The 18,419-nt window shown below is 42.4% G+C and overlaps 1 pseudogene; it reads left to right on the top strand.

Moving 5' to 3' along the window:
• The first annotated feature begins 281 nt into the window (after positions 1-281).
• LOC113838329 lies at positions 282-8,479 on the top strand (annotated as a pseudogene).
• Positions 8,480-18,419: the final 9,940 nt, after the last annotated feature.

Here is an 18,419-nt window from a genome sequence, read left to right as displayed (position 1 = left end):
ATTTGGGTGGCCTCCCTCCCTGCTCCTGCTCCTGGGATGGCCAGGTGACTTTTCTCTCACAGGAACTTCAGACCCCAGGTGTAGACTGCAAACTTCCAGCTCAACCATCCAAAAATATGTTGGTCTCCAAAGTCCTTTTGTATTTTTGTGGAATATATACGTCATGTAAAAGTAAAGACTAGGGAATAATTTGCAAAGGCTTTTGTGTCCACTGCCTCTTTTAAGAATGAGAGGATATAAACTAAACCTTTCTCATTTGTCTCTCTGTTTTCTTTCTGTCCCCAGTGCTTCCTCCCGTGCTGGTTCCCAGGCACAGTGAGTACAACCCTCAGCACAGCCTTCTGGCACAGTTCTGTAACTTGGGACAGAATGAGCCTCACATGCCACCGAATGCCACGTTTCCAGATTCCTTCAGGCAGCCCAGCACCACTCGTCCAACAGCAGCTACCCCAACTCCCCAGGCAGCAACAGCAGCAGTAGCACCTACCCTCACTCCTGCACCAGCTCAGACCCAGGCAGCCCTTCCAGATGCCAGGTAGGAGGGGCCATTCGGGGACGCTGCCTGCCTTGGGGAGGTGGTGGGCGTGGCCTGAGGGGGGGCGCGGTGGGTGGAACCCTGAGCACATCCTGGTGAACCAGTCCTTGGAGAATATCAATGTAGGGAGGGGACTTGTACATACAGCTGGAGAAGAGGATGGCTTGTTTGAGTCCTGTTAAGTTTTGAAACTGCTGCATCCTTCTTTGAGTGGCACAATTGTTCCAGTCTCGGCTCTCCATAAAAAGAAAGGGGAAAATGTCATATTACATACACTGCTGCTCTGAGTAGCGGCTTTGGCGAGCTTTTCCAACACTGAGGAACCCTTGTTATCAATGCAACCGCAGAAGAGCTAATTACTGGGGTATCTGGCCTCCCCATTTAATTAGATTCATTTAGCCAGTGATGTAATCCCAAGAAATATGTACTTTTAACATCAAGAAAATGCAACAGAAATATGGAGAACATCTGCTTGTTCAGCTTAGTAAATAGAAAAACCAGTTATTTTCCTGTTTTAGTCATAACGGATGGTGTAATAGTGACTAATTAGAGGATTACACTTTTCAGATTACAGGTTCGTAAACAAGCATCTCAAATATTAGTGCCAGAGCTCTTGCCAGTCGACATCAAGAGGGACACGATAAATAAAAGTTCATCATGAAATGCATGGATATTTTTGTGAGGGAAAATGATGGGACGGGATGTTTATAGAGCCACTTAAGGTGCTTTACATTAAATTTTACTTCAGCATCCATGTTGTACCTTCAGAAATTAAAACGTGATACATGCTTTATTGCTTCCTCCGTTCCCAACTATAAGGAAAAGGAAAATGTTTACCTAAAGTTACCCTCTGACCCCTGCATACATGTGCACACACATGCATCTGTGTACACTTGAGCAGGCCTAATCATACCCAAAAGCTCTCAGTGCAGAGGAGAGTCTGTGCCTGAAGCATGTAATTTTTTTCTTTCAAACTTTGTAGCTGACATACCCCCAACTGCTTACCTTCCTTCTGAAGATGCCATGGCCCAGGATGGCTCTCAGCCAATGGACACGAATATGATGGCACCTGCACTGCCCTCCGAGATCAACAGAGGAGGTAAAATGAGTTGTCAGAGTGTTGTCTGTATGTCCTGTCCTAATGTTACTTTTACTCATTTAGACCTTAAAAAGGTAGCTGTTTGAGAAACATGGAAAACAGGTTTGTTGTTGTTTTAAGAGTAATGGAAAGAATTCTTTAGAGCCCATCTTTTTACTTAAACTCTGTCACAGTCCAATATGGGATCTCAGAATTGAATATGGAGGTCTCAGATTCCCACTGGTCTCTGAAATGGCCGTAAGCAGTGCTCTGCCATTTTGTGTTACATAGTTAGGTGAAGTGAGTTTCCAGCATTGGTGGTTAGAAAACCGAACTGTCAGTCACCTCTAAAGACAATCTGTATGTTGACCAGTGTGAATAATCAGCCACGATTTATTAGTATTGGAAAAATAAACAAGTTTATCTGTGTCCTTAACATGCTAATTTGCTTTCATCTTCAATAAATGAGTAAGTGATACATATAATATCATATATGCATTTATATACATATATGCACATATATCAAATAACTGTTTAAAATGCACCTGTCTATGATTTGTTACCAATAAATATGGGTTTGTATGGCTGTTTCACATACCTATATACACAGGAGGTTGTTAAAAATCTCTGTGCTTACAGAGATAGTCGGAGGAAATGATTGAGTCCTGTTTTATATAACAAATACATGTTATTTATATGCTCATGTGTTTTCACGTCTTCAGAATAGCCCCTATGCCACTTTTGGAATTTTTATTTGGGGAACAAGATACCCTATTTGGGGCCTGTAATGGTCATGATGAGATTATCTCTGTTACCCCCAAATAGAGACTTATTTTTAAGTTTTTTTCCTTTAAAATAGCTTAAAAAATGTTCCCAGTTGGAGCCATTTAAAAATCACATAGTATTTTCAGAGGAAAATATTTTGACTATTCTCCTGTTGTTACCTGTGGTTGATTCCCAGAACATGGGTCAGCAAGCTACAGCCGGCACACAGATCAGCCCACTTTCTGTTTTTGTAAATAAAGCTTTATTAGAACACACTGTGCCCATTTGTTACGTATTATCTATAGCTAAGATTTTTATTTGTTGTTGTGGTTACAAAGGCAGAGTGGAATAGTTGTGATAAAGACCATATGTTTCACAAGATCTTCCTGGCCTTTTATAGGAAAAAATGTGTCCACATGCAAGCTAAATGAATAGCAATTTTAACAATGCTGAAAGCTGATAGAAGGCCTATGTGACAGATGGCACAGCCTTCTCTGGGATTTGGCACTTGTGAATTACTAAAGCTTTGCTCCTTGAAGAGCAGCAGACAGGGAAGCATTGCCTAGAAATAAACAATGGAAATAGTATACTTTCAGCTAAGCTACTTACATAAAACAAATAACTGGCTGGTTATGTTAAGAACATGACAGCACTCGGGAAGCATAGGCAGGCTGAACGCTGAGTTACAGGCCTGCCTGGTCTACAAAGCTACAAAGAAACTGTGTCTCGAAAAACCACAAGCAATCAAACAAAAGGATGTGGAAGTCTTTCTCCTCCTCCTCCTCCTCCTCCTCCTCCTCCCTGTCCTTGTCCTTCTCCTTTTCCATCTCCCAGTCCTGGTGGATTTTCTTTCCATTTCTTATATTTGTACACTGAAGCCCCATGAGACTCATTAGAGTAATGATCAAGTTGGCAATGGTGTGGTTTGTGTGCCTGGGCTCTCAAAAGGCATGCATAAGAGGTTTTGACGCAGAAAGGGCTCTTTTCCCAGCCTTTTGGTTGAAAGCATTTAGAAGCATTATCTGTTTGGAGATTCATCAGCCTTAAGAGATTGGGCCTAACAAGCTGCATCCTCTTGGTAAACCTGTGTAGTTTCTATTGTTGGCCCATTCTGGGAAGGGAGAGACAAACACACCCGCTTGGCATGACTTGAAGCAAATAGAAGGAGGTTAGCCTGGCGTCTGGATGAGAGAGATATATTTTATTCGGGATGAATGGCCAGCTGGCACGGTTTCTTCCTGAGCTATAGCAAAACTGGAGCTTCAGCCATCACTAGCTCTTGTGAAGCCAAGCAGCTTCTTCATGATAGGAAGAAGTTCGTTTTCAGGGCTTCGAGAAAGCAGAGGTCTGCCAAGGCTTTGCCAAAAGCAGTTCCTTTCTTCACCAGCCCATTGGCACCTCTCCGGGCATCTCCTGTTCCTGTGCCACTTGCTTTCTCATTGGTCACTGTGTTTCTTGTAGGTAGTGTGCCAGCAGGAGTGACTTCAATTATTTCTGTATGTTAATGAGCAAGTTATAAGTCATTTGTATTCAGCAAGTGCTGTTGCCGGGCTTGCTGAGCTGGTATATTGGATCTCTGCCAGTTCCCCAATGAAAGGAGAATGCCGCCCTTAGTAAGAAGTACATAGGATTTCACAGAAATGACCTATGTGATCCTCGTAGTTGCCCCTCCCTGTCTTCGTTCCACCGTGCTAAGCCAGTTTTACAATGGGGTTTCTGGTTGGGGTGCTCCAGGAGTAAATGTGAGCAAAGTTCTTTCCTTCTTGCAGATGTTCAAGCTGTTGTTTATGAGGAACCAAAGCACTGGTGCTCTATTGTGTACTACGAGCTCAACAACTGCGTGGGTGATACGTTCCAGGCCTCCTCCACAAGCGTGTTGGTGGATGGTTACACTGATCCTTCCAACAACAAGAACCGCTTCTGCCTTGGGCTGCTTTCCAACATTAACCGGAACTCCACAATAGAAAACACCAGGCGACATATCGGAAAAGGTGCGTGTCCCTTTACCCCTCCTGCAAACGTTCATCTTTTCTTCCTCATGAAGTGACCCCATCATTCTTGTGGCAAATGCAAAATGTTCAGATGCTGCTGTTCGCAGGAGATTCCCAAATGGACACTAAACCAAGGGTATGCCCAGCCCCCATGTTCAAATTAAAGCAATTCCCTTTGCAGGTGTGAACACTTTGCTTTTGTGTAAGCTCAGTGTCAGTGCTGGTGTGGGTCAGCTGATCATTGCACTCACAGTGCTGATGTAACACAAGCATTCTGAAAAGTCATTTGGCAAAGTGATTCAAATCCTTTGATCCAGCCGCTTAACTTCCAGGAATGTCTCTTATAGATATTAGTAAAAACCGTCCAGTGACATTTGTTACGACTGCAATAGTAGATAATTAGTGTCAATACTGGTCTGCTGAAGGAGCCTGGTTAAACAGTTACAGCAGCAAGTCATACAGAAATGTGAGAGTTTGCAACACAGGCTTTAATGATTGCAAAACCGGACACACAATTGCAGACTGTTAATTAACAAGCATTTTCCTCTGTTGCTGAAGGAATGCCAATATTTTCCACATCTTTATATTTCATATATTGTCTTAATTTTCTAAAATGAAAAGACATCATTTTTGATATCAGGGAAAAGGGTTTTTTTTTCTTCTTAAAAAGTTTTCTCACTGGGTATTGGTGGCGCATGGCTTTTATCCCAGCACTCGGGAGGTAGAGGCAGGCAGATCTCTGTGAGTTCGAGGCTAGCCTGCTCTCCAGAGGTAGTGTCAGGATAGGCTCCAAAGATGCACAGAGAAACCCTGTCTTGAAAAACCCAAAAAAAAGTTTTCTCTATATTTTTGTTCTTAAATATATCTCTGTATACCACTAAACAAAATGGATTTCTGCCACAGTGGGTAGAGCTGATACTGGGGTCTTAGCCCTGTGTGTCTGTAGAAATGCCACATTGTGTTTCCTCAGATAGTCTCACTAGCATTTTCTATTAAGCCATTCCAACTAAGCACCTTCTTAGCTCAAAGTCATACTACATGCCTGTTTGCTAGCCTCTTCTTACTCCCTCGTGAGTCTTGGCCAGAGGGTCCATCTTCCTTTTTGAAGATTTGCTTTTGTTTATTTTCTGTGTGTATAACGGGGCACATAGTGGTCAGAGGACAAATTTGCAGAATTGGTTCTCTCCTTGGTCCAGCTTTAATAGGAGGGGGTCCAGGACACTCCCTGCTTCTCCCTGAGAAGGGGGGATGCTGCCTGGTCTTTCAGCATCCTAAGTTATAAGACGTTTTCAATTATTGTTTTTTGTACTTATTTCGGTGAGCTCCTTTTTGACACAGTATGTTTTTTTTCTATTTAAAAAGTGTCTGTTTTAACTAGACCTCATGTCTTACTGCTTCCAGCAGTAATTCTTCAACCCGGGTTTCACTCCTCTGTGTTTATTGACCATCCCTTCTCTCTCTCTCTGAAGTTTTCTGAACAATTTAGCCTTGGCATAAATGCAGAAGACTTTAAGCACACAGGATACCCCAGGAAACTACAGGTTTTATATTGCTCTATTTTTAGAGTGTCCATACACTTTCAACTCTGGTTAAGCAGGACATTGAATACCAAAATGAAAATGTCAACCATTATTATTTTTGAGAGACATTGTTAGTTCCTGAACACACTGGTTATCACAAGCATAACATAGTTAGCTAGATGTCTGTCAGAATGGCTATGTGAGTGGCCAAATTTGACTCTGCCTGGGTGCCTTTCAGCCTATGACTGACATGGTCTGTCCTCTCACAGGCGTCCACCTGTACTATGTTGGAGGAGAAGTGTATGTCGAATGCCTGAGTGACAGCAGCATCTTTGTGCAGAGTCGGAACTGCAACTACCATCATGGGTTTCATCCCACCACTGTCTGCAAGATCCCCAGTGGGTGTAGCGTGAAAATTTTCAACAACCAAGAGTTTGCTCAGATACTGGCACAGTCTGTGAACCATGGTTTTGAGACCGTGTATGAACTCACCAAAATGTGCACTATTCAAATGAGTTTCGTGAAGGTGAGCAGTACCCGCCCATCTCATTCAGGCCTGACCCCCGCCTCACCCCTGCTACTTACAATATGTATACCTGTGCCTTCCTGGTATATATTCCTATCAGTGCCCACTAAGAGCACCATTGTCCAAGAGGTTGTCATGGGAAGATAGAATATAGTCCTCTCCTCCCATCTTGCAGGTCCCAGAGATGGAACTCAGGTCTCCAGGCTTGGTGACAGGCACCTTTATCTCCCCCTGCCTCCCAGTCATCATGCAGTTTATTCCGGGTCAAGCTAAGGGTTTAATAGAGTCCAGGCTGGAGCATGCCTTATTCCAGAAGCAGGCAGCCTAGTCAGTCTGTGTGTCTCAGCAGTCCTTACGGCTCATATCAGCCTGGGGAGGGACAGCCTAGTGAATCTTGTCAGTTTCAGTAAAGGTTTTACGATGTCTGCTTCCTGAGTTTTAAGGAGATTGCCTAGAGGGTGGAGTGTTTCACCTCCCCTTAAAACATTCAGCAATTCTGGAGCTTCCCTATAAGACAGAAGGTTTTATCTTTGAAGATATTGCTACACAACATGTGTAAAAGGTGAGAGAAGAACCAACTTCACAGATTTGTTCTCTGAGCTCCACATGCACACTGTGGTGTACATTAACACACATTCATGCAACAACAACAAAAAGCTGGGTGCAGGGCTGTGTGTAGTCCCAGCATGGGAGACAGATAGGATCCCTTAGGCTTGCTGGCCGCCAGTCTAGCCTGATTGACAAAAGCCCAGGTGCAGCAAGAGAACTCATCTCAGAAAATACAGAAGAAGACAGCCAGTGTAGACCCCTGTCCTCTCCAGGCATGGACACACAGATAAAGGGGCAAGGGATTGTTCAGTTAAAGGTGTAGGACTCTTACAGTGGTCCTGGGTTCAGTCCCAGCATCCAGCTGAAGTGGATCACGACAGCCTGTAACTCTACCTCCAGGATCCAACATCTTCTGAAATCCACAGATACCACACATTCATAGGTAAATCCATACTCAACACGCACATATTTGCACAATTTTTAAATAAAATATTAAAAAAACAAAGCCAGTTTTATAATACATGCCTTTTATTCCAATGCCCAGAAATCAGACAGATAAGCTCTGAGTTTGAGGCCAGTTGGGTCTACATAGGAGTTTAGGCCAGCCAGGACTACCCATTAAGAGTATGTCTTAAACGTATAAGTAAGTAAAGTTTTAACATAACATTAATGTAGTGGGAAATAAATATTTAAAATATTTTTGGGTTTCTCTGTGGGTTTGAAGTCTGTCCTGGAACTAGCTCTTGTAGACCACACTGGTCTCGAACTTATAGAGATCCCCCTGCCTCTGTTTCCTGAGTGCTGGGATGAAAGCCATGTAACAGCACCTCCTGGCTAAAATGTCTTTATTCAAACAACTACTGAAAGTATTTTAAATTTGTAATTACCCAAGACTAATAATTTTTATTTATTTATTTGAAACAAGGTCTCATTCTGTACCCCTGACTGGTCTGGAACTCACAGAGATCTGCCTGCTCCTGCTATCCGAATGCTGGGATTAAAGTCATGTGCCACTACACCAGACTAAATAGGTGATTCTTGGGTCCTTGGATAGACTTTTGGTGGCCAATCTCCATCCCCCAAAATTACCCATGCTTTTGCAGTATGTTTGTTTTCTTGTGTGACATAGACATGAGTCCAAACATAATTAAGTGAACTGATCATATGATCCTTTTATTTGGTAGAGTGACTCAATGAGATAGAGAGTTATATGACACCAGTGTGCTTTCTTTTTCCTAGGGTTGGGGAGCCAAGTACCAAAGGCAGGATGTTACTAGCACCCCCTGCTGGACTGAGATACATCTGCATGGCCCTCTCCAGTGGCTGGATAAAGTTCTTACCCAGATGGGTTCGCCCCACAATCCTATTTCCTCAGTGTCTTAAAGGGCCTCTGGCTTCTGTCTCTTGCAAACTGTTGAACCTTGCATGTACTTGAAGGATGGATATGTCAGACGGGTGAAAACCTGACAAGGGAGCCTTGATAATACTTGACCTCTGTGACCAACTGTTGGATTGAGAAATTAACAAACATTGGTAACATGATGCTGATATCAAGTATCTGTTTAGTTTACATTGTGACATTCTGTTGTATGATCAACTAAAATGTTGACTTTTAGCAGGACTTTTGTGTATAGTTTTAAAGGAGATGGCCAGGGCAGGGACAAATTATCTATTAGAAGAAGAACAATCCTGAGCAGTCCTTTTGTTGGGAGTGTTTGGCAGAGTGTTACGCTGATAGTCTTTGAAGTGTGCACTTCATCAGGTTCTGAGCCCACCCTGAATCATCTTTTGATGGGTTTTCATAATGTTTTAAAATTGTTTAGAAATGAATGGGATTCTTTGTTTTAAATGGCGAATCTTTATGACATATACAGTATTCTTTCTAAAAGTGTATGCTGACTGTAGTGCTGTCTGACTTACGTCAGGCTTTTGCTCTTTGCTAAATATGTGTATACAGAATATTTGGAGGTCAGGAGTAGTCTAAATGGCTAATGGATCTAGAAGCTATTTGTCTGTGGGGTGGGGGAAAGGAAATGACGACCACAAATGTAGACTATGCCATAACGTTCAGTTTGTTGTCTTTTAGCAAGTTGGTGTCTGAATTTGCTGTGTTTCAGTTTTTTAGAGTTTTGTCTGATTTTCCCTTTCTTGTCATTTATCTCATCTGCTCTACACCACAGTAAAGCAGCTGGTTAATTTCTGTAACTGTGAGAACAAATGAATAATTCCTTTTATTTGCAAATCAACTGGCTTTGTGATTCAGTGCCCAGTATATGAAAGGCTTGAATTCAGTTTTTATGAGCAGTTTTTATGGAGTTTACAATACAGACATAGGCTTTAATTTCCAAATGAATTGTCTGCCAAACCTGGTAACTGTGTTCATTATTCACAGGTTTAAAGAAGTTCCCTATTGGAATCCATTTCAAACATTTTTGTTTTGTTTTGTTTTTTTATACTGTTTGGTTTTGTTTTCTTTTGTTAATTTTTCTATTCTCCCCCGCTCTTATACATTGAGTACCTTTATTCCAACACTAACAGGTTTTCTCTACTGGAAATTTTTAAATAAACCTGTCATTATTGCTTCCTTTGATTAAATCTGTGTCATTTTGTTTCTTTGCTTCTTAAAATTTGGGATCGGTAAGATGTGGTCTTTTAGCTAGGTCCAGGACAGCCTCCAAAGCCACAGAGAAACCCTATCTTGAAAAACCAAAAAAAAAAATGATGTGGTATTTTGAGTGATCTCACCAGATACAAAAAGCTCCGTTGGTAAAGTGGGGTCATGGAACCTGGCTTCGTAAATAGCAGAGTGATCTAAAGTCAGGAGAAAGGAAACAGGGGGTTTGGGGGTGTGAGTATAGGTGTCAGCAGGGGACAGAGGCATCAGATACCCCTGGAGCTGGAGAATGACAGTTGTGAGCCACCTGATATGAGTTTTGGGACCTGAACTCCAGTTCTTGAAAGAGCAGTATGCATGCTCTTAAGCACTGAGCCATCATTCCAGACCCAGCTGGCATAGTTTTACACATGGAAAGCTTGCTGGCTCCTTTCGTTATGTTTGACATGCTGAAATTACCATGTGGTGGTTCTGGGATCTCCAGCTCACCAGTACTCTAATCTTTGGCTCCTTAATGGTAAAAAGAGACCTGCAAGAGTGACTAAGCCATAGATCTTAAGATGGAGCCTGCATCCAGATGTGTCCCATGCAGCCTTAGGGGTCTTCAAAGAGAAGAGAAGAGAACAGTGTCAGAATAGGACATGTGATAACAGAAGCAGAGACGAGAGAAAGAAGCAAGATAGAAAGGAGCTAGGCTGTTGACTTGGAAACTGGAGGGTGGGGCAGCAATACAAGAAATGCAAGAGCCCCCCAGAATCAGAAATAAAGCAAAAGCCTGGGTAGTGGCTGAGATGAGAATAAGGCTCTCTGCTTCGCTTCCCATACATCTGGGGTGACACCAGTCTTTGCCAGTCCTCTGCCCACAGCTGTAGCCCTCACCTCTAAGGTTGTAGGTGCTGCTCCCTACCAGCTGCTGTGTGGACAGCATTTGTCATCCAGCTTATATATTCCAGAAACTGATGACTCTTTATTGTTTTTAAATGATTGTTATTGCTGGGGGAAGTTGTTATTTTAAATTACGGTATTAATGGGATCCTCACTTTCTATACAGATTATTCACGTCTCTTGGTCTACTGTCTTATGGGAAAGCTCCCATGAACTTCAATACTCCAGACACCAGGTGATGATGTGTGTGTCAGGAAATCCACAAAGCCCAAAATGGTTGAGCCTTGAAGGACAGGGCACGCTGCCAGAGGGAAAGTTTGGCGCCCTTATCATCAGATACAGAATAATTGTTAGTTCTGTTTAGAGCAGGGTGTAGCTCAGTGAGCTGAACATGATCTCAGCAATTCTAAAGACCCTGCTTAAAACTCAGAACTAAAGAGAGAAAGAGACACCCACACAGAGGGAATGTGAAGTCTCTATTCAGCTATTTGGAAGCACCCCAGGTACAAGGGTGTACCCTACAGACAGCACAGGATGTTACCCACATTTCCAAAATGATGGGAAAATGACATTAATGAAGCATTTTTTCAATTGTTCATAACAGTGATTATCATTCATTCAATGCTCAGTTAAATATCTGCTCCACACAGTTAAATGACTACTGCCTGGTGCTAAAGGCGCAGTGGTGAGTGAGAGTGAGTCAGATTTCAGGGCACCCCTCCTGCAATCACACAAAACTCTGGAAAATAGCATCGCTGGTCAGTGCTTTGCAGGAGCCTGGGGAGAGGGGGTGCTGGCCCGGACTAAAGGGGAGAAGAATGTACCTGTGTGACTGGACTTAAGAAGAGCCTTGTTGTGCATTTTATGTGTGTGCACATACCATTATTGCACAGACAGGCCTGATAGGAGTACTCAGCTTCTGGGTGGAGGGACATTTTATTTTGTTTGTTTTTTTTTTTCTGTGAAATAAAGAACCTGGGTGAATGAATGATCTGTTAGGTGATTTCCATATTTAAAGCTACCTCTTGAAATATATGTGTTCATTAAAAGTCAAATTTGCATTACATATATATGTGCATGTACACATACATACATATACTTTCTGTTTATGAAATAGATTGTTCGAAAAAATTTTGACCATTATTTAATCATATGTATGAGCATTTCCTATATACACATGGGAAGAGAGAGGACAGTTAAGCATGTACATATAATATAAAAATAATTTCCCTTTTCACTTAAAATGACGTAACATGAGCAAATGCATTAATTCTTTCTGAGAGTCATGTTGAATAAAGAAAAGCATTTTGATTAATTTTTAGGCATGATGTATTCCCAGAGGACTCTGGCTCCTGGACTTATTTTAAACCTGAAAATCTGTGACATGTTAGGATGACAGTGTTAACCCTTGCTGTGGAACCATCGTCTATGCCAGCAGATGACTGAGTCTGTTTGTGCATGCTGCTCTCTGTGCATGATGCCCTTGGCCACCACTAAGTCTGAGTATCCGGTGAAAGCCTGGAGATTTGGATGAATGACAAGATGCCTGGTCCACTTTCTGAGAGAATGACTCTCACCTTTATTGTGGAGCAGCCTTATATACAAACTTAAAAAAACCCCAGGTGAAAGGGTTCACAACAGGATATTGAAGTTAGTAGGATGAGGTAAGATAAAGATGTGGTACCCGTGGTTATGCTGGCAAAAAACTCAGAGACCCTGTGGTGTTGGGTCCCAACATCTCCCCCTTCTTTATATATAACACAACAGTTATCAAGTAAGAACTATAAGATTTTAACCATTCTATCTTAGTGTGTTATTATAACTATCTATCTTCAACTACATCAAAACATAGAAGGATAATATATAAACTCTAGAACTGACAGAGACATCTTGCTTCCTAGACAGTCACCCAGAGTTTCTTGGTAATTTTGGGGCATCCGTTTTTAGCCTACAGGTCACAAAGTGTCTGACAGACTTCTCAGTAAAACAGGAAATTCTAAACTCTCCACCTGCATTGGCAGTTTGTCTGTCACCTTTTTTCTGTGTCCTGTAGAATGTCTGGCAGACACTTCCATGAAGCAGGAACCTTTCATGACTGTCCATATTGTTTCAGCAGTCACTATCCTGTGGGTCTTGCATGTCCAGTTTATAAAGCAACAGTCAAACTGTTCAGGCAATTGCAGCTTCTTGCCCAAATGGCTAGTCTTGCCATGTCAAAGGCAAACTTTATTTCTTCGATGCTCATCTTCTGCTCAGATGTAATTGGTGTGCCAGGAGCAGTTGTGTCTCACTGTCAAGAAAAACCCTAAACCATTTAAATGCCATATACTCCATAGGTCTTTGAATGGTTTGAAGAATATCTATATATCTAGAAAACCAAAGTAATATCAACAAATGAAGACCCATTCCAATACAAAGTATTAACAAATGAGGATCCATTCTAATACAAAGTATCATTTCTATATCATATTCCTCATTTTTGCTTAAAAAAGTGATTGACTGTGACCACTACCATTTCTAACTGACCAAATTTAAATGAAAACAAATATAAGGATCACCAGGGCCACTGCTTCATGGGGTCCTGTCCCACGAAACCATACCAGTATGGAAGGAATTCACAGCTCTTCACCCTCCATGGAATAAAAGCAGAAAATTTTCTCCCATGTATCCTATACTTTAACAACTGTTGCTCCTTCCCTAGCAATTAAATGATATAAAGGCAACACAATAGCATTCTTTTGTTAACAGTCACACATTTACAATCACACTTCATATACACACATGTATGACAACACCATACATGCAGAACATTCATACATCTTTGGAACAAAACTCACAAAGGAGAGGAGATGTCAGGGGATGGCCATCCTAACCATAGCTTGGCCTCATTGGAGGATCTTCAGGACTGTCACTTCTTTGTCCATTCCTGTATGGTCTTTTGCAGGGATTGGCTCTATTCTTTATCTATTTGGACATATTCTCCTTTCTCATCTGGTGTGACAATGATGTGGATGGCTTGTGATGAGATCTCGGGGAGAGCGCCTGGAAGTGCAGGGCTATGTAATTGGCATTGCCAGTACTCTTATTTGGAGCTGGGTTGTTAATGACACTGGGTACAGGGGATGAAGACATTGGGGTCTTCATAGAGACACAGTTCTCCTCACTGTCTCCAGAGTCTGTATGGGAGACCCAACAGCAGTACTTGGTGGACCTTGGGTTAAAGGTGTAGTTGAATGTGGACCAAGACTTGGTGACAAATGAATTGAAAGGGAGCTCATTGATGACAGTGTTGTTACTCAGGTCAAGGGGTACTGACATTGCTTTCCAGCCAGGCTTGAGGTGGAGATTGAACTGGGGTGGCTGGATCTCACTTACTCGGCTGACAAAGTGATGGGGCATTGTGCTCATGGGGATGTCAGAACCTGGATTTACGGGCATATAATTGAAATCAGAGCTGGCACTGTCTGATTGACCAATGATAGACTTTTCTAGAGATTTAGCAGAACAGCAGGCAGTTTCTTCACTTCGTGTTAGATACTTGTAGTCAATGACTGGAGGTCTTTGTTGAGGGTTGCCCCCGAAGGTGTCTTGGGGTATGGTGGGGCAACTAAGGCTGAGTCCACGTGGAGGTTTCCAAATTCCCCACACAGGGTGTTTCTGGGTGCCTTGAACGTGTACACAGCGTCACTGCCGCAGACCCTGCTCCGGGCAGGGGCTGACTGGAGCTGCTGAATTCAGCTGGAGAAGAGCAGAGATTATGACTGACTAAAGAAAGGTTTCTCAGGGTGTCAATGCTCTCTTTAGTTTGACTGAAGCCGCAGATCTGGCAGATGCTCTGGACCCACCTATTCCTGTCAGCATCTGTCTCAGCCACCAGGTAAAAGGTGTGCTCATTGATAATGATATCAAACATAAACCTCTTTTGGAGCTCTTGTTTGTTGAAGGTCAGGGCTACATCCAAATGTGTACAGAAGTTTAGGTTGGTGAACCCCAGGAGTTTCTTGCATTGTTCGTTGTTATAGTATTCTAGAACATTTGGGTCACCACACATCTCACCGCTCCGTAGGATGAACCAGCATTTCTTCCAAGCATAGTGCCCCAACTTTTTCTGAGGAACTGATTTCTCCAGCCAGCCTGTGCACACCACACCAGTTTCGTATGACTGGAGCCTGGACAAGGGTATAGGCTTATGGGTCACCTGCCTGCTGGTGGGTAGTTCATGGAGGAGGGATTCCTCAGAGGCAGATTTCCCGGATTTCTTTAATAATTTTCTTAGCATTATTGCTAAATCCAATGTTAAAATGAAATCTTACCAGTACCTTGTCTCTTTAAACTTTCTCTGTGTGATTGACTGTGATCTCTATTCCAATCCAACTCTCTTGGAGTTGAGTTATCTATTTTCCCGTACCTTTTCCAATCCACCCTCACAACTCCTTACTTGCTTGCCAGCATTCTGAGGGTGATCTCTCAGGGTCTCCTTTCTTTTCTGTTCTCAGAGGGACCTGATTTTGTGGCTGCTCTTTGACACCACTAAGTCTGAGTATCACGCAAAATCCTGGAGATTTGGATGAACCACAAGATGCCTGGTTCTCTTACTGAGAGAATGTTCCTCACTTTTATTGTGAAGCAGCCTTGTATACAAACTTACAAACTCCCAGGTCAAAGGGTTCACATCATGATCCTAGTGGGGCAAGGATAGGAAAACAGGAGGTACCTGTGGTTATACTGGAAAACAACTCTTAGAGACCCTGTGGGGGCTGGGTCCCAACACTCAATGAGTCATTAGACGCCTGAAGCATATTAGCAGGAACCAGGAGCACACAACACTCAGGAACCCAAATTGGGGCCTTGCCATCCTTTGTGAAAACACAAATAGAACCCAGGGCCCACACCAAAACTGGATCTAGCCCTTTCCAAAGGCCTGAGGGAAGGTCTCTCCAATTAACCAAACATTTTTTCTTTGCAGTGGACCACCAATGACGGTCTGTTGAGGAGTTACCAGAATCATCCTCACTTAAAAAATTTAAGATAGAAAATAAGTGATAGAGTTAGAGGAGCCAAGGTGACCCTCAAGCTCTCCCTTCTTTACTTTAACTAAATAGACTTTTAAAGTGTGGTTGGCATCTTCCACAATAGCCTGTCCTTGGGGGTTGTAAGGAATACCAGTTTCGGGGGTAATTTCAAAATCTTGACAAAATTGACTGAAACCTCTGCTGACATAAGCAGGGCCATTATCAGTCTTAATTTGTTATGGGACCCCCATGTAAGCATAAAGCTGCACACAGTGGCTTTTAACATCTTTTATTTTCACTATAATAGGCAGAGGCAAATATTTGTCTTGAAAATGTATCTACAGAAACATGGACACATTGCAATTTACCAAAGGATGGCACATATGTTACATCTATCTGCCACATATGATTGAGCATTGAGCAACAGTCCTTGGGGATTAACTCCCAAGTGAGGCACAGGAAGAAATTCCACACAAAGAGGGCAATTTTTAACTAATTAAACAACTTGATCCTTGGTTATTCCAGTATGAAATTGTAAGGACCCTGTGCTGATATGAAAGCACTTATGTAAGGATTGTGCTCTAGTGAGCTCTCTGTGAAACTGCAATGATTTGAGTGTACCTGTTGGCTATGTGATTTCTTTCACTGGCAAATGGTTATCGGCCCTAAGATGTCCCACAAATACAGGTTCACTCCATTGCCATGGCAGACCCTGTATCTGTCACAAACTCTCTTGTGCTCTGGAGATAATGGCAACAAAGGCAGGCATCTCCAAGGGTTGCACAATTTGAGCTACATATTGACTGTCAGTATAGATGTTAATGCTTCCCTGAGGAAGGGTTGTAGAGCCATGGCCAAGGCTAAAAGTTCAGTCATTTGGGCCGAAGCTGCAGCAATTTTATAGCTGTCTTAGTGATAGGATAAGATACAACTACAGTTGTCCCCTTTGAAGAACCATCTGTGAAAACCATTCGTCCTTTGGAAATAGGCTGAGAGACTATAATCTTTGGGAACATCAAAGGTTCTGTCTTAAAAAAGGAAACCAGATTATTGGATGAGTAATGATTTTCAAAATCACTCTGGGTAGCAGAGAGGAAAATGGTGCAATTATTACTATTATTTTGTAGCCAATCTATTTGTTGACGGGATAAAGGTGTAACAACCTGATCTGGCTCCTTACCAAAAGTCTGCAAAGCAATGTTTTGCACTTTAAATAGGAGTGCAATTATAGCTTGGGGATAGGATGCCACTGATTTAGATGGGGAGGCCTGAGAATGAAGCCAAAGAATAGGAGTCTCTTGCCAAAAAACTCCCACAGGAGAATGAGCAGAACAAAGCACTAACAATTTTAAAGGCTGGGCATAATCTATATCATCCAAATGATCTACTTCTAAGGCATTTTTCAATCAAATGGATGCACTTTCCTCCTCGAGTAGTAAGTATTCAAGGAGAATTGGGATCTGAATCACCCTGTAATATACTAAAGAGAGACTTAAGTTGCCCAGTAGTAATGTTTAAACTAGGTCTGATACAATTAATATCACCCAGAAACCTCTGAAAACCATTTAAAGTTGGAAAGGTGTCCAGCTGAAGACTAATCTTTTGAGCATGCACCCCATTTGCCCACAACCAAGCATGTCTTAGGTCTGGCTCCCTCACTGACCTTCTTATTTCCCTGCATAGCAGAAGCAATAACTTGTCCCATAATGTGGTGTGTCCATCTATATCTCTACAAATAATTGATGCTTTTGGCCTTGTGAGGTTGTAAAGTCTCTTTACAATAATTGTTGGCATTTTTTAAAGCTAGTTGTCTAACTATAGACATGGCATTATCAGTATCCCCAAATATATGGCCTGCATGTTGTAGGAGCCAATCCACAAAGTCAGAATAGGATTCAGATGATCCTTGAAGGACCCTAGAAAGTTGGTTTCTTATGGCCTTGTTAGGTAAAGCTTTCCAAACACGGCTAGCAGCTGCTAAGATCTATGCATATACAGCTGGATCGTAAAGAATTGGCTGACCTAGGTCTGCATAGGCTCCCGTACCAGTAAGCATTTCTGAATTCCTTTCAGAGAAACCGGCAGCCGTGTTGTGCTGTGTCATTTTGTTACATAGCTCTTGGAATTCCCCTCTCCAAATCAAATAATCTCCCCTGAATACCACAGCTGGACATAATTGTTCAATCACTGGGAGTGAATTCAAGCCCACAAAGAATTCAAAAATGGTCAGAGTAAAAGGGGCATGAGGCCCATAAGCCATAACTGCCTCTTTCAGCTGTTTAATATCCTTAAAATTAAGAGGGGAGTGCTCTCTCTGATTCTGGCCTTGGGGAGTAACTGTCTCTATGATAGGGAACATCACTGGGCCCCTCTGCTCTTCAGGAAAGGCCGAAGGAAAACAGAGAGCCCTAGAATTACAATCAGGAGGGAGGCTCAAGGGAACATTTTTTACCTTATGTTTTAATTTAACGTCACTTTCAAATTCTTCACTTTCCCCTGAAGACGAGGGTGAGGACCCAAAGGAAGTGTCATTAGAAGCTTGAGGTGACCTAAGACTCTTGGTTCTGAGCCTCTGTCAAGGCAGCCTTGGCTTCCTCAACCTGCTTTTTCACTTCCACAATATTACTAAGAAGTGCTGCTTTGATGATACGCCACAGAGAAAAAGTAACTTTTGGTATGGCATTCGGCCCATTTCTGTGTAATGCCCTTTGTAGGTCTATCCTCACTTGCTCCCAATTAACAATAATAAGGTCACCAAAGATTAAAAACCAAGGGCTGACCTCATGGACGATTTTTAAACTTGTATTGTACTTAATACTGGTGCCCTGCTTATTGGACAATTGAACCAATTGGTTCCCCATAAGAGAGTCAGAACTAGCCCGACCCATCTTCCATAACCCGTTCCTTACCTTAGTGCTGGCAAGTCTTCCTGGGTGATCCTTCT

The sequence above is a fragment of the Cricetulus griseus genome, unplaced genomic scaffold (genome assembly GCF_003668045.3).
Source record: "Cricetulus griseus strain 17A/GY unplaced genomic scaffold, alternate assembly CriGri-PICRH-1.0 unplaced_scaffold_1, whole genome shotgun sequence".
In the NCBI taxonomy this organism is placed as follows: Eukaryota; Metazoa; Chordata; class Mammalia; order Rodentia; family Cricetidae; genus Cricetulus; species Cricetulus griseus.
This window is presented reverse-complemented; position numbering and strand designations above follow the sequence as displayed.